This window comes from Papilio polytes, unplaced genomic scaffold (assembly GCF_000836215.1).
Source record: "Papilio polytes unplaced genomic scaffold, Ppol_1.0 DF823692.1, whole genome shotgun sequence".
Lineage (NCBI taxonomy): Eukaryota > Metazoa > Arthropoda > Insecta > Lepidoptera > Papilionidae > Papilio > Papilio polytes.
Genome location: NW_013525512.1, coordinates 194,643 through 208,427, shown reverse-complemented (window position 1 = coordinate 208,427; position 13,785 = coordinate 194,643).

The window sequence follows — 13,785 nt, the reverse complement described above, 5'->3', positions numbered from 1 at the left end:
CCCGGTCGAAACGGTCGAGTTCGTTCCCGAGGCTAATTTTGTCAGATGGTAACACCGTATAATTTTGTGTCCCATCAATCTTCAGACTTAGTTCTGGATAGAACAGGCGGAGCGTTAAGTGGAAACTGGATATGAGAGACCTAACATAAAAGATTACAAACGAGAGAGTCGATAAGAGAGCGTGGATTTGGGATTCCAGACATGAAGACGTGAGACAAACATTTCCTCTGTAATTTAGAGAACAAATTCAAGGCGTCTAAAGAACTATCGTAGTTCATACCTTCCAGGTAATTAGAAGTGTAATGTAAGCCGAGGGGTTTCACCTCTAACGAACTTATTGACTTAAAGTGCAAAGAACATTACATAAGTACACTAAATGCGGACGTGTCGGCACAAGTAATGTACTGCATTCGTCTAATGACCGAGAAAGATTAAAAGAAATGTTATTGATACTTGTATTTTATGCACTCCTGGTACTTGGATCTGATTCATGAAATCCTTAGAGCAGGCACACTTTGACTAAACTATTGCAATACTTTGTGCGATTGTCGATTGTTTCGCAGCCAATTCAACTGTTTAGTTGCACAAGAAAATTCCATCAGTGTGCGCACCTCCTTATAACGTCATAGGAATCAAAGCGTGACTGAACAGTTGTGCGATAGTTTAGTCAAAGGTGTCTGCATGCGGTCGAATACTGAAATAATAATAAGAATATACTGAATCAAATCATACTTCATACTAATATTATAAATGCGAAAGTATAGATGGATGGATGGATGGTTGTTTGAGTTTGTAGTCTAAACGGCTGAACAGTTCTGGAGGAAATTTGGCAAAGATGTAGAGGATAGTCTAGAAGAACACATAGGCTACTTACTTTTGTTTTTTTTAATACCACGCGGACAGACTCGCGGGCGAAAGCTAGTCTTAAATATTTTGCTTCGCTAGCAATGTTTATATGCCAGTTATCAATATAATTGAATTTAAAGTTCGATCGTGGTTTTATTTAAGACACTGTTAAATATTGCAATGTCGTTTCGGTGTTCAGCCGTGAGTGTCAAAATGAGCGGCAAATTGTATACTTGCGTAATAATAGTTCTTATTAAACAAGGTTTCAATAAAGTAGATTCTCTTTAACGAAATTAACAGTCACAGACAAAATAACAGACAAACCGTACACATTTAAGGTAATTTAAACGGAATTATGGTTAACCGTGACCGTAGCTAATTAACAATAATATTTACGACATTCCTGATTACAGATGGCAGCACTTGCATCTCGATTTTCATTTTACGATGTTCACTAAAATGTTTATTTATCGATTTTTAATTCCATCGACAACACTAAGTACTGAGATAATGTTAACAGCACTATAAGTTGTATAGACGTCGGTACAGAACGACATAATTGTACATATTTAAACACTAATGACAGTTTACGCGGACCACACCGAGTCCGATGTTTTCTGTTACCTCAGGGTTGGTATTAACCCACATTGGAAATGTGTTGTGAAATTGTGGTGAAACAGAAAGTGATACTGGAAACAGGAACAACTTAATTTACCTTTGAATTGAAGCAAATTCAAATATCTTTACGTAAATACAAAAATTTGCTTCACAGCAGCTTAACATTGGTGTGACTTGTATTTTTGTATGTATTGAAATAATTCAATAACTACTAGGTCGATTTTGAAAATTCTTTCACCATTAGAGAGGTAATTCATCAATAAGTTATATAGGCTTTTTTAAAATTCACGAGGACGAAGTCGCGAGCAACAGCTATAAGAGAAGGGAGTAAACGAGAAAGGGGAACACCGTTGGTCATCGACGACCTTAGCCCCAAGAAGTGATACGTTGCCCTTCTTTAAAGTTCCTCCTTCTGTAATTAATTAAAAAGTTACGTATTGTGTTTATCAGAAGATGCGTAATTTTAAAGCATTGTTAAAAATTATAGAAATTACCATAATGTGGGCTTCGTAATGGCATGACTTGAAAGATGATGTAATTACCTTAAATAACCGGCTACTGCAGAATAAAGAAAGCCGATGTTATTTGTTTAAATTTTGCAGGTTAGTATTTTATTGACTAGCTGTTGCTTGCGACTTCTGTGTCAAAATAATAATATAAAACAGCCTGTGTGACTCACTGATAGCGTAGCTTTTTAACGGTGAAGGAATTTTTGAAATCGGCGCAGTAGTTTTTGAGTTATTTTAATACGTACAAAAATACAAATCTTTCCTCTTTATATTAGTGTTGACTACGACATTTCTAAAGCAGTAAAATGATGTTATTTATATATATGGATTTATTTTTGTACATTTGAGTGTTGAAATTGAAGATACAAATTATGTCTGTTTGTTATAATTCTATGATGACCTCGTAAAGGTAATATTGTTTAGATTAAGTTTGTTATATCTTTATAATTTGGTGTAAACTCGACTATAAGTAAAGCTAAATGATTATCCTGCAAAATATACTCTTAGTATATTTTTTAAGTTTTATAATAATTCGTTTTAAGGCTTTTTCGTTGCTTATTTTTTCTCAATCTTGATAGTATTGAAGCGAACTGCATAAAACGGGCCACGATTTAGGGTTATTTTTAAATTTCCAATTTATGATGAAAGATTAAAAATTTCGCGTAACAATTTATTGTAAATAATCTTCACTCATCCATTTTTAATATTTCTAATCAAATTAAAACCAGTTCTATTTAAATAACATACTGGTACATAATAAGATTATTTTATTACTTAAAAATAATAATTAAGAATCTTTTTTATTTCATTATTCTTAAGCTAATATATGAAGAATATTTTTAGATCTTATCTTACTTCTTACTAATATTAAAAATGCGAAAGTTTAGATGGATGTTTGTTATAGTTTGTAGCCTAAACGACTGAACGGATCTCGATGAAATTTGTCATAGACGTAGAGGATAGTGTGGAAGAACATAGAGGCTACTCAATTTTGATTCTTTTAGTTCCACGCGGACGGACTCACGGGTAAAAGCTAGTCTTTCTATAAATTATACATCTGCAAATGTTTAGCAAACTATTCCAAGGTCACCTTCATCGCCAGACTTAAGTCCATCAGTCCCGATGTTTTTCAAACAAATGCTTCAGATCCCAGCAGTTCCTTAAAAGGAGTCCTACATAGATTTATAACTTCTAGATGTACCATACAAATACGAAGGATTATTTTTGTATTGTATTTTTTTTTATAACATAAGGTGGCCAACGAGCAAGCGGCCACCTGAATCCGCCAAAATGGCGAAGCGACCGCTGCCCATAGACATCCGCGATCGCAGATGCGTTGCCTACCTTTATCCGACGGAGGAGGAGACGCACATAAAGAGGACATAGCCCCTTCCTATGCATCTCCTCCACCGTTAAATCCACTTCCCCTTCCCATCCTCTCCTTATAAGAAAAGAGTGGTAAAGAGAAAGGGACTTACATTAGGCCTTTAGCACCACACTCATCAGTCGGAACACGGAATAGCTTCCATTTCACGCCTGTCTTCTGTGTGGATAATGTAGTATAATCTTGTATAGATAAATGCACTCCAAATCAGAATGAAAGAAGCTTGAAATTAAGAAAAAAAAAAAACAAAAGCGAGTAGCCTCTATAACTTAAAATATTTTGTGTTTTCCTTGGACATTAACTTAACGAGGTTCTACTATAATACGTAATTTTAGATTTTGTGTAAGTTTTTTATTTGTGTTGCTACTTTTACTTTTGGAATTCAGTGTTTGATATATCTTTGGAGGTCTATTTAAAATTCTTCTCCCGTACAGTCCGAGGCGCGCTCCGAACATTTTTAGGCGTTCGGTCACTCGACCCTTTCTCATCGATTTTTTTTCCATATAAAAACAAACGTTTGTAATTTTTTATTCCTAGCTTTATATGGATATGTGTCTCTACAATTTTAGAACATATCTTACCACGTTTCTTTTAATTTGTATTTGTTTTCTATTTATACATTGTAGGTTGTACAAAAATATATTTAAGCAAGACATCAATTTTATTAATAATGTTACACAAAGGCCCACATAGCTTAAATTATGAAAATAAAGGTTAATCTAAGTAAGAAAGCACTTTTAAACCGATTTCAACATTCTCAATTCGATTGTCATTTTTTTTTATTAATATTTTGACCAATATTTTCTAACAACTCTCGTTTCCAACCAGTAACATTAAACATAAAACCGATTTTTCGGTTCTGTGTAAAACTTCGGTCAGCGTTAAAATGGCCGATAGGCATCTGTTTTATTTATGACGCCATCATTTACAGCTTTCGGATCCGTCCTGGGTCAACTAGAGATTAATTGGTCTGATTGTAACGCTACACACAAACGGAATACAAAAGGGTTTGCTGTGACAAGCTATAAAAGGGCGTATATTTGTGACGCGTTAGGTAAGAGTGAATTCAATACGTGAACTGAATTTCAAACAGTAAGTAAGTAAAGATTAAAGTTGTGATTACATGGTTTAAATGATTTCTCCAAGTAAACTAGCAACTATAATACTACTAGTTGTAGCTCGCGTCTTCGTTCGCAAGGAAATTAACATTTTATTAAATCCTATGTTACTCAGTGATAACGTTAGCTATTTATTGGTCAATTAATTTTGGAAATAGGCTCAGATGTTTTCGAGTTACTTCAATTCACAAAAAATACAAATATTTATAATATTATTATAGATAAGTTAATTAAGTTGTCATCAAGAACCGATAGATGGATTACTTAAGTTTAAGTTTACCATCATCAAACATTTAAGTAACCTAAGTGTACTAACCATGAAAAAAAAATATTACTTACGCAATAATAAAAAAGCAACATGGCGGATTTTAATATCGATATTGTTATAGACTTTTAAGTATAGAAAAAAGGCTTCTAAATTAAAAAGTCCATCAAACGCGCGGTCGAGTTGCGTCCGTTGACTGCATGACTCATCCGAGCGCACGCAAAAAAGCCCGGAGCCATTAAAATGCTGCACTAGGTTTTTAGGTCAATGTAATTTATTTTTCGTATGACAGAATTCTAAAAGATTTATGTTTTAGTTTCTTTAATTGTTAACTTTGGCAACTGTAAATACAACGTTTTAAAAATGTAATTGTAGAGAGTTCTTAAATAATCTGCATAAATGAATATAAGTTTTAAATGTTAAGTTTATTTATACACACCTAATAATTAAGTACTAATCTTTAAGAGTTTATTAGCCGTGAAAACGGAATTATAAGGAAAATAAAGTTGTATAAGAACTCATTTGTTTTATTCATTCCGTTTATGAAACATATTATATAGCTTTAACAGGAAATTAATTTGCATGTGCTGTTATAAAATAGATATTTTTTTATTATTTAAGCGCATCTTTATCTATTCAGACTATTTATTCAAAATGACCTTATGCAAAACAACTTTCTACATATTTTTGAGTTTGAAAGTTGATGCGGCATTTTAGTGGCAACATTCCCTACATGTAATAAGTAAATTGTTTGCTATAAATGGCCCGGCAACCTGTTCCCATTGTTATTCCAACATCCCTTGTGTTGGCCGAACACATTAACTGCCGGAGTTTCCATTCTCCTCAATGAATAAGGGCCAGTATACACGCACAATAGTTGCAGCACAACAAGTCTGCTTAGTTTTCAGCAGTACAGTTCCTATTGTATGTTAACTGCAAGGTTATACGTCCGTTGCTTTAAACATCCGTGTATAGCGGCCCTAATTGAAGTGCCGTTTTCTGAGACTATCTTACCTTTTACGCTTCTGTGACAAATAGTAATGGTTCATCCATTGAGTTTTAAATCTTATAAATACTAAAGTTTAGATGGATGGATGTATGTATGTTATAGTTTGAAGTCTAAACGGCGGAATGAATTTCGATGAAATTTGGCTTAGATGCAGACGATAGTCTGGAAGAACACATAAGCTACTCACTTTTGTTTTTTTTTATTTCCACGCTGATGGAGGCTCAGGCGAAATCTAGTAAGTCTATAAAACAAGTACTTGAAAAAATATAGCGTAGTAAGTTGTATATTTTATTTCTTTTCAGGTTTTGGGGTAGTTGATATTGTAAAAACCATTAGATTCTTTAAAAAACATTTTAAATAATTTTCTAAGTCAAATTGCAGTCTTGTAAAATTCTGGTATAAGATAAATCACGATTATAATATTAAAGCTGCAATCAGAATTGAATACCGTTCTATTTTAGGGTTATTTGATTGCGGAAGCATTACAAAAATAATAAATATTTAGGCGCGCTACACGAACGCATTTGGCTTTTAAAGGTACATGTTACAGATACATTCCTATGATTTGTTTGACTCATACAATATTTACTTACGAATATAAGTCATTTTGGTACTAAATGATTACTAGCTTAGGGTGTTAATGCAAAGAAATAAGTTTTTTTTTCTAACCGCTACTTAGTAAGCTAGAACATACTATCTATCGACTGCATCACCACTTTCTTCAGATTCGTGGTCAAGTGCTAGCTTAACAAACAAATAAAAAACAAATATGGGCGTCACAGCAATGTTATGATTTAATAAAATATAGTCTTCATTACCTCTTATGTTTTCTTCCAATTTGCACAGAATAACCGTACCAATATGGCCGTCGTGTCGTCGAGCTAATGCAACACCCTTATTTTTGACATCCGACTACTATCCGCTTATTAACGTAACAAGCACAATTATGACATTTTAAAACCATGACATAAATATTTTAAATAATGTTTTGGATCACAATTACAAAGCTGATATCGTTATTTCAAATTATGACAAATTGGTATTGATTTATAGCACAGACGAATAACCTTCAAGAATACAGAATACATCAAAGTAGTTAAAAAGCTAACACAAAGATATCTGTAATGTTATTATGTTATATAAAAGTAATATAGCTTTATAAAGCTATCATCATCTCCTCCATCCAGATGGATGGTAGATAGGTAGATACCTACACCCGTAGTGGCGCACCATTTTCGTTCTCCTAATGACTCTATTACCCGTCATCTCATCACTCCTTTCTTGATAAATCAATATCTTTCTGTGTCTACCTCTACCGGTGTACCACACTCATAACTAACATCCTTCTTGTTACATGCGATTCATCCGTCATAACATGCCCATACATTAACAACAAAAAAAATCAGGTAAGGCTTAAAGGGTCTAGCCTCAAGACTTTAATTTTCAAACAGGTTAAAACACGTTCGATTCCTAATTATGTCAAATATGCAGACATCGGATGCATATCTTTACTTGCAACAGGAAATTCCTCTGACGCACCGTAACACAATGAGAAACTAACATGCATATCAGTACGTGACATGTGTTTACAAATGGCAAAATAAGGAGAAAAAATAAAATAAGACAGCTAGAACAAGAGACTGATATGAAACAATGAGAATATAGACTATAGAACTATGATATTTAACATTAGTTGTTGCTCGCGACTTCGTCCCCGTGAAATTAAAAAAGAAATATAAAAAAATCAGTTACTCACAGATTAGTAACCTTTCTAATGGTGAAATAATTATTTAAATCGGCCCAATGGTTTTTGAGTTACTAAAATAGACACAAAAATAGAAAAATACAAATCTTAGTACAGATATATATAAACAGAATTAATTTACAATGTGATTATTTATTTCCCTGATAAACAATTAGTATCTAAATTATAATTTCAGTATTTACTAAAGTAAAAACAAAAGACAGAAGATCAATATCAAAAATAACACAGAACGGAAAGCTGGGACATCTAAAGGAAAGGAATAATAGAAAGGAAAAGAAATAGGGGAAGACCAGTAACAACATACAACAGACAAAGAAGGTGGCGTATCGTAACCGGGGGTTAAGGATGGCACAAAGGAGGACTGGAATTTAGTCCATCGACAACGAACATAGTTTTTAAGCGCAAGAGACTAAAGTAGATTATCAATGCTGGTTCGAAGTCGTCAAACTGTTTGCACCTCCGGTTGTGATAATATAACTGTTTACTTGTCTTCACAAATATTGCTCACTTACGCAATTTTATTACTTCATTCCCACAAACATAATTCAATACAAAAACGATTTCATCTTGTCTTTGTTTTCACGCACATAAAGACGGTCCGTTAACACAAATAAATACGCAATGAATTCGTTACGTAAGTCCCAATTGTTTCGTATGATCACATTTATTGCCGAGCAATTTCCTATGATTATGGTATTGTTTGGTATAGGCGCGGCGGTACTTGATGGGCAGATGGTATTTTATTACATTCCTTATATTTATATTGGGTTCCTCACACCAATTCTTACTCTAGTTTTGTATGGAGTGCTGGTAAAGATATAGACATCTCTTTCTTTCCCTTAAAAAGAACAGAGACAAAAAATACAATGAATACAAATGTCTGTAATGCACTCGCAATATATAGTTATCTCTATTTTGTCTATGATAATTTGAGAGATGGCAATAACTTACTGCAATGGTGGAGATTCATGGTTTACGGATCGGAAAATTTCAAGATTACGGAACCCAATGTGATGTTAGTTGACACGTAATTAGCCATCCTTTGTTATCGTTCTAATAACTCTGTTTGTTTGTCAATCAATGTCAACATTTATATAAGTTTGAATGAGGTATTTACTAATAAAGTTATGATTGCAAATAATAGTAGCTTGGTATTTATTGAAGGATATTTTTATAACGCTATTATTTATTAGATTAACATTATAATGAAGTTCTCGTTTACTACGATGACATAGTTATCTAAATTGACATAAGGGTCATTTTTACATCTACACTAATATTATAAAGAGGAAAGCTTTGTATTTTTGTAAAAAAATATAACACAAAAACTACTGGGCTGATTTAAAAAATTTTTGCTCCATTAAAAAGCTACGCAGCCACTGACAGTCTCGAGCAATAGCCAGTCTTTTAATAACATAAGAAAGTAATAATTATTTCACACACATAACATTAGGTATAGTTAAATTAAGAAGAGTTTTTTTTTAATCACAGATATTTGATCTTAATTCACAACAAAAAAAAATTAAAAAGGTAGTGAACGAAAAAGATCGTATACAATTGATTTGACTCGTGAAAGTATCCATTCGACTCGGTCAGATAAAAGTACCTTTAGTTGATAATTCGTCTCATTCTCTTTCGAACCCTTTAACTAATTAAACTGCACGCTAGTGATAACCTCTGGATTTACTTATCAAACGGAATCAGCTTATTTCGTAATAAGTAAACAGTAATTTCATTTAAGTAAATAAAATTTTAATGATATCAGATATCTTAGTCGTATTTGTAGATTTTAACAAACATATTCGATTACGGATAATGTTTAATTTACCTTTGTTTGTCTTTTGCTAAATTCCCAATAATATGATCAATATTGCTAGATGATTCCATTAAAAAACTTACCGGTATTCAGTAATTTTTTTAATGAAATTCAAATTGTGTAGTAGTATAGATAACATTTAATTTACCTTTATTTGTTTTTTGCTAAATTCCCAAATGATCAATATTGCTGGATAATTCCATTAAAATATTACGGTATTTTTATGTTCGGTAATTTTTTTAATGAAATTTTAATTGTGTATTACGGACAGAAAAACATGCACATTTTTGTATATTCCATTCGTTAATGAATCTGTTCTGGGTCACTGGAGTTATTTCGATTTTAATGACAATTAAGATCGAGAGCGTGACGAGATGAACTTGATCGAAAAAGATCGACCTACATTGTAACTTTTGATTCAAGTTCATACAACTAAAGCATTTTAAAGTAATTAAACGAAACGCAAAACGGTAATTCATTTTTTATTACACGGCTTAATTTCCTCTCTATTTCATAAGTAGAAATGAGATAACTATTAGAAAACTTATCCTAAGACTTTTTTTTTAATTTCAATGGAAGTTTGAATTTGTACATTTCACACAAATCATGTCTATTAACTGCCTAAATTAAGACAAAGTGGGTTATTTCGAGTACTAAAAATGTAACAAGTATAAAAAATTCTTGCAACAAGTTGCCAAAAAATTTGGTACAAAGTTCCGAAGGTCACAGGAAGCGTCTGCCAGGTGCAGACGGAATGTTTGATCATTGAATATTTAAGAGCAGGATATACGGTTGTTGAGTATTGCAACACAATTATTGCGTGTCGAATTAAAATTGGCATGAATTCGCAATGTTAGCTGAATTTAGCAAAAATCTTTTTCTCGGTGACTCTTCTAGATCTTCAAAGATCAAGGAACGAATTGTAGACGACTTACACATATTTCCCCGAATGTACATAAAAGTATACATGTAATGTAAATCAAGTTCTGCCACCCGCGTGGGAACCCGTGCTGCTGAATGCGAAGCGGAATAAGATCGACAATGTTGAAGACAACGTAGTGGACATTGTCAGTGTATTTTGTGCCCCCGGTAATAACAATGACACCACCACGTCAGTATCGAGCTCGTCTTCGCCGACGGACATAGTGAATAGTGTACATCCCGCACCCCCCGCGCCCCCCGCCCTGTCGAAACGCGCGATGCGGGCGAGGGCACGCAGTGACCGTCGCGACGCGATAGCGAGTATACCCAATTAATCACTCACCCTGAAGAAGGACCCCCAACGGGTTCGAAACTGTCGGTGCCTTCACCGAATGTTATCACGTGAGTTTAGCCGTGTTATAATTTATGTAATGTAAATCACTTTGTATTTTTGGGGACACTACAGGAGTATGATAAGGACGAGAAGATGTAAGCAATCCGGTAATAATAACGAAGTAACGGCCGAGCCTAGGCTCCTGTGGGTGCCCTCGAGCCCAGTTACTAATAGAAGAGGTTTAGGCTAAGCGCCATATAAGGCCACTTCAAGCTCGGTGAAACTGTTTCTCTTCAATGTAAACAATGACAACTCAGTCACAAAAAAATGGAAGATGAACATTTTTATAGGATTCATATAAGCGTGCACACCTGAAACTAAATTATCGCACAATTGTTTAGTCTCGCTTTGATTTCTATGAGCTTATACATACATTACATTACATTACTCGATTTTTAGTTCTGCGACTAAAATGTTGAATGGGCTGTGAAACAATCGACAATCGCACAACAGATCTGCAATTATCTTAGTATGATCATATAGTTTTATATTCTTTCGTAGGTTGTTAGTATCGATGTAGGCGCCATATACCATCGTTAATTCTTGTATGTGTCCAATGTCGGGAAAGCCGATACGTTATAAAACGCTGACCGTGCGAACGTTATTATTTATAGCGGGTGATCGCTGGAAAGCTGCGAGGAAAGTCCGCTACCGGTTCCTAAACAATGCTTCTCAAACTGGATGGAACTGCAGATTTTAATTATGTTTTTAAGTAGTAATTACCCTAAGAAATGTTTTCATAGTTTACAGCAAATACGATTTAAACCTAAATGGTGGTTTATATATTTAAAACCAATAAATTGTTGCATTGATTCGATTTGATGACTAAAGTCTTTACTAAACTAACTTTAAAAGAGGTTTTATGGTCTAGAATATAATCTAACTAGCTTTCGCCTGCGACTCCGTCAGCGTGGAATTAAAAGAAAGAAAAGTGAATAGCCTATGTGTTATTCCAGACTATCTTCTACATCTATACCAAATTTCATCGAAATCCGTTCAGCCGTTTAGGCTACAAACTCTAACAAACATCTATCCATCCATCCATCTTTCTAAACTTTCGTATTTAATATAATATTAGTAAGATGAGATTAACTGAGGAATATTTTAAGGTACTGTTTTTATTTCAAAATTAATTTAACGTCGGTTTGAGAACCATTGCACTTTACGGCCGGCTAGTTCAGAAAGCCAGCGTAAAGCCTGTGCTACTAAATTTGAATTATTAAGATATTTTGATGACACCCTGTATTATAACACCCATATTTATAATGAATTAACATAATGATGACTGGTGTGGTGAATGATCATTTTATTATATTGAAAACCAATTGAATATTTATTAAAAAAAATAATTGAATACTTATTTGCAATTTACTAAAGTAACAATCAACACCAAATATTTATTACACGAAATAAAATCTCTAGGAAATTAAATTTAAGATCTAAAAATAGCTACAATGAACTTTATTACTTTCAACACAGTTGTTTAATTCATACATTCACAGTAATTATAATTTGTCGTTCATCATTCACTGTTTACAACTCACCATTCAAGATTCAGCGTTCATCGTTCAATACAGGTTGCAAGAACAAGGACTTTTAATTACAATTTTATTCTAATTCTAAAGTCCGCAACTAAAGGTGTTAGGGAAAGTCAGAAAAATATCACATAAAAGTCACTTCAACTAGAATCTCTGGCATAATTAAACTCTTGAATTCCAGAAAGCGATTACCTTGTTAAAGTGTTTGCACCATTTCAAAGTGGACGCGACATGCGCGGCATGCGAAAACTTTTTGCCGTTCACCATAATCACGGTCGATGTCAGTTCACTTAATCATCGGGTAAACGCTGCATCCGCGGCACCATTTCCCTCATTTACATATATCGCTAGATTTATACGTACTGTGTAATAAGATGGAACAACTCTATCAAGCAAATACTAAGACACAACCTACTTTACACTCACTTACAACACTCCACAAGATCCACTGCCACCATATTCTACTACTGTCATGTAGTTTTAGGGCACTTTTATTAAACGCTATCAAGATTTAGTTCCTCGAATCTGAGATTAGCATGGCATTTAGTTCAAACATCTACGTAATATATAAGGGGTTATTTGGAGGTCGAAAACCCGGTGCGTCGACCCTACGGAAGTAGGATAAGGTAGAGGAGATGATGATCTGCGTAACATATTAACATCTTAGAACGAATTAAATTCCTGTCTGACTGTCTTAGTACTTAGTTATCCATTGCATTGCATTGCAATCTTGTTCAAACACAAACACCGTTTATCGCTGTCGTGACACCCGGCCAGTACGTCTAGACATTGTAATGACATCTACTGTCTACAGAAATTGCTCACACTTTGATAAACTTCATTTACTAAAAAAGTAGAAAGGTTATTGAATTTTGTCCATAGGAATGAAAAGGGTAGAAGTAACCCAGCCGTAGGTTACTTATGCTTGTGTTTAACTACTAACAATATGTAGTAACTGTTATATAAGGCTGGTGGGAGAGCCGAACATCCTAGGCTAAGTCAAAGCCCGGAGACCTCGCTGGCTGGGCCACTTGATGAGAATAGGGGAGGATCGTGGAGCCAGAAAAGCGTATCTCGGAATACCTATTGGCCGACGACCCGTCGGACGACCCAGATACCGCTGGTGAGACGCCGTAGAGCTGGACCTGCGCGAGCTAGAGTAGATCAGCTAGCAGACGACAACGCAGGACACACGACACTGGCGCTCTCTCGTGTCGGAGGCCAAGACCCACTTCGGGTCGCTGCGCCAACGCAGTGAGTTGTATAACAATGTGTAATGTATATACATTCTCATAAAATAAGGTAATTTCGAAGAAAGTACTTACTTCAGTTTATTTTATACCCTTAAAGAGCACTGATAATCGGAACGTAATCAAATGTAGGCAGGCCTTCTATCTAGAACAGTATTAACGACCTTTTAATATAGAAAATTAGTAGCACGATCGTTTGTTGGCAATAAAAGATAACCACGTTAGTTATATCGGATACCTTTTAGAAACTCAATATCAATAAAATCTTACTATTAGAAATGCGAAAGTTTAGATGGATGGATGCATTGCTAGAACTTATCGCTTAAACGGCTAAAAGGATGTCGATAAAATT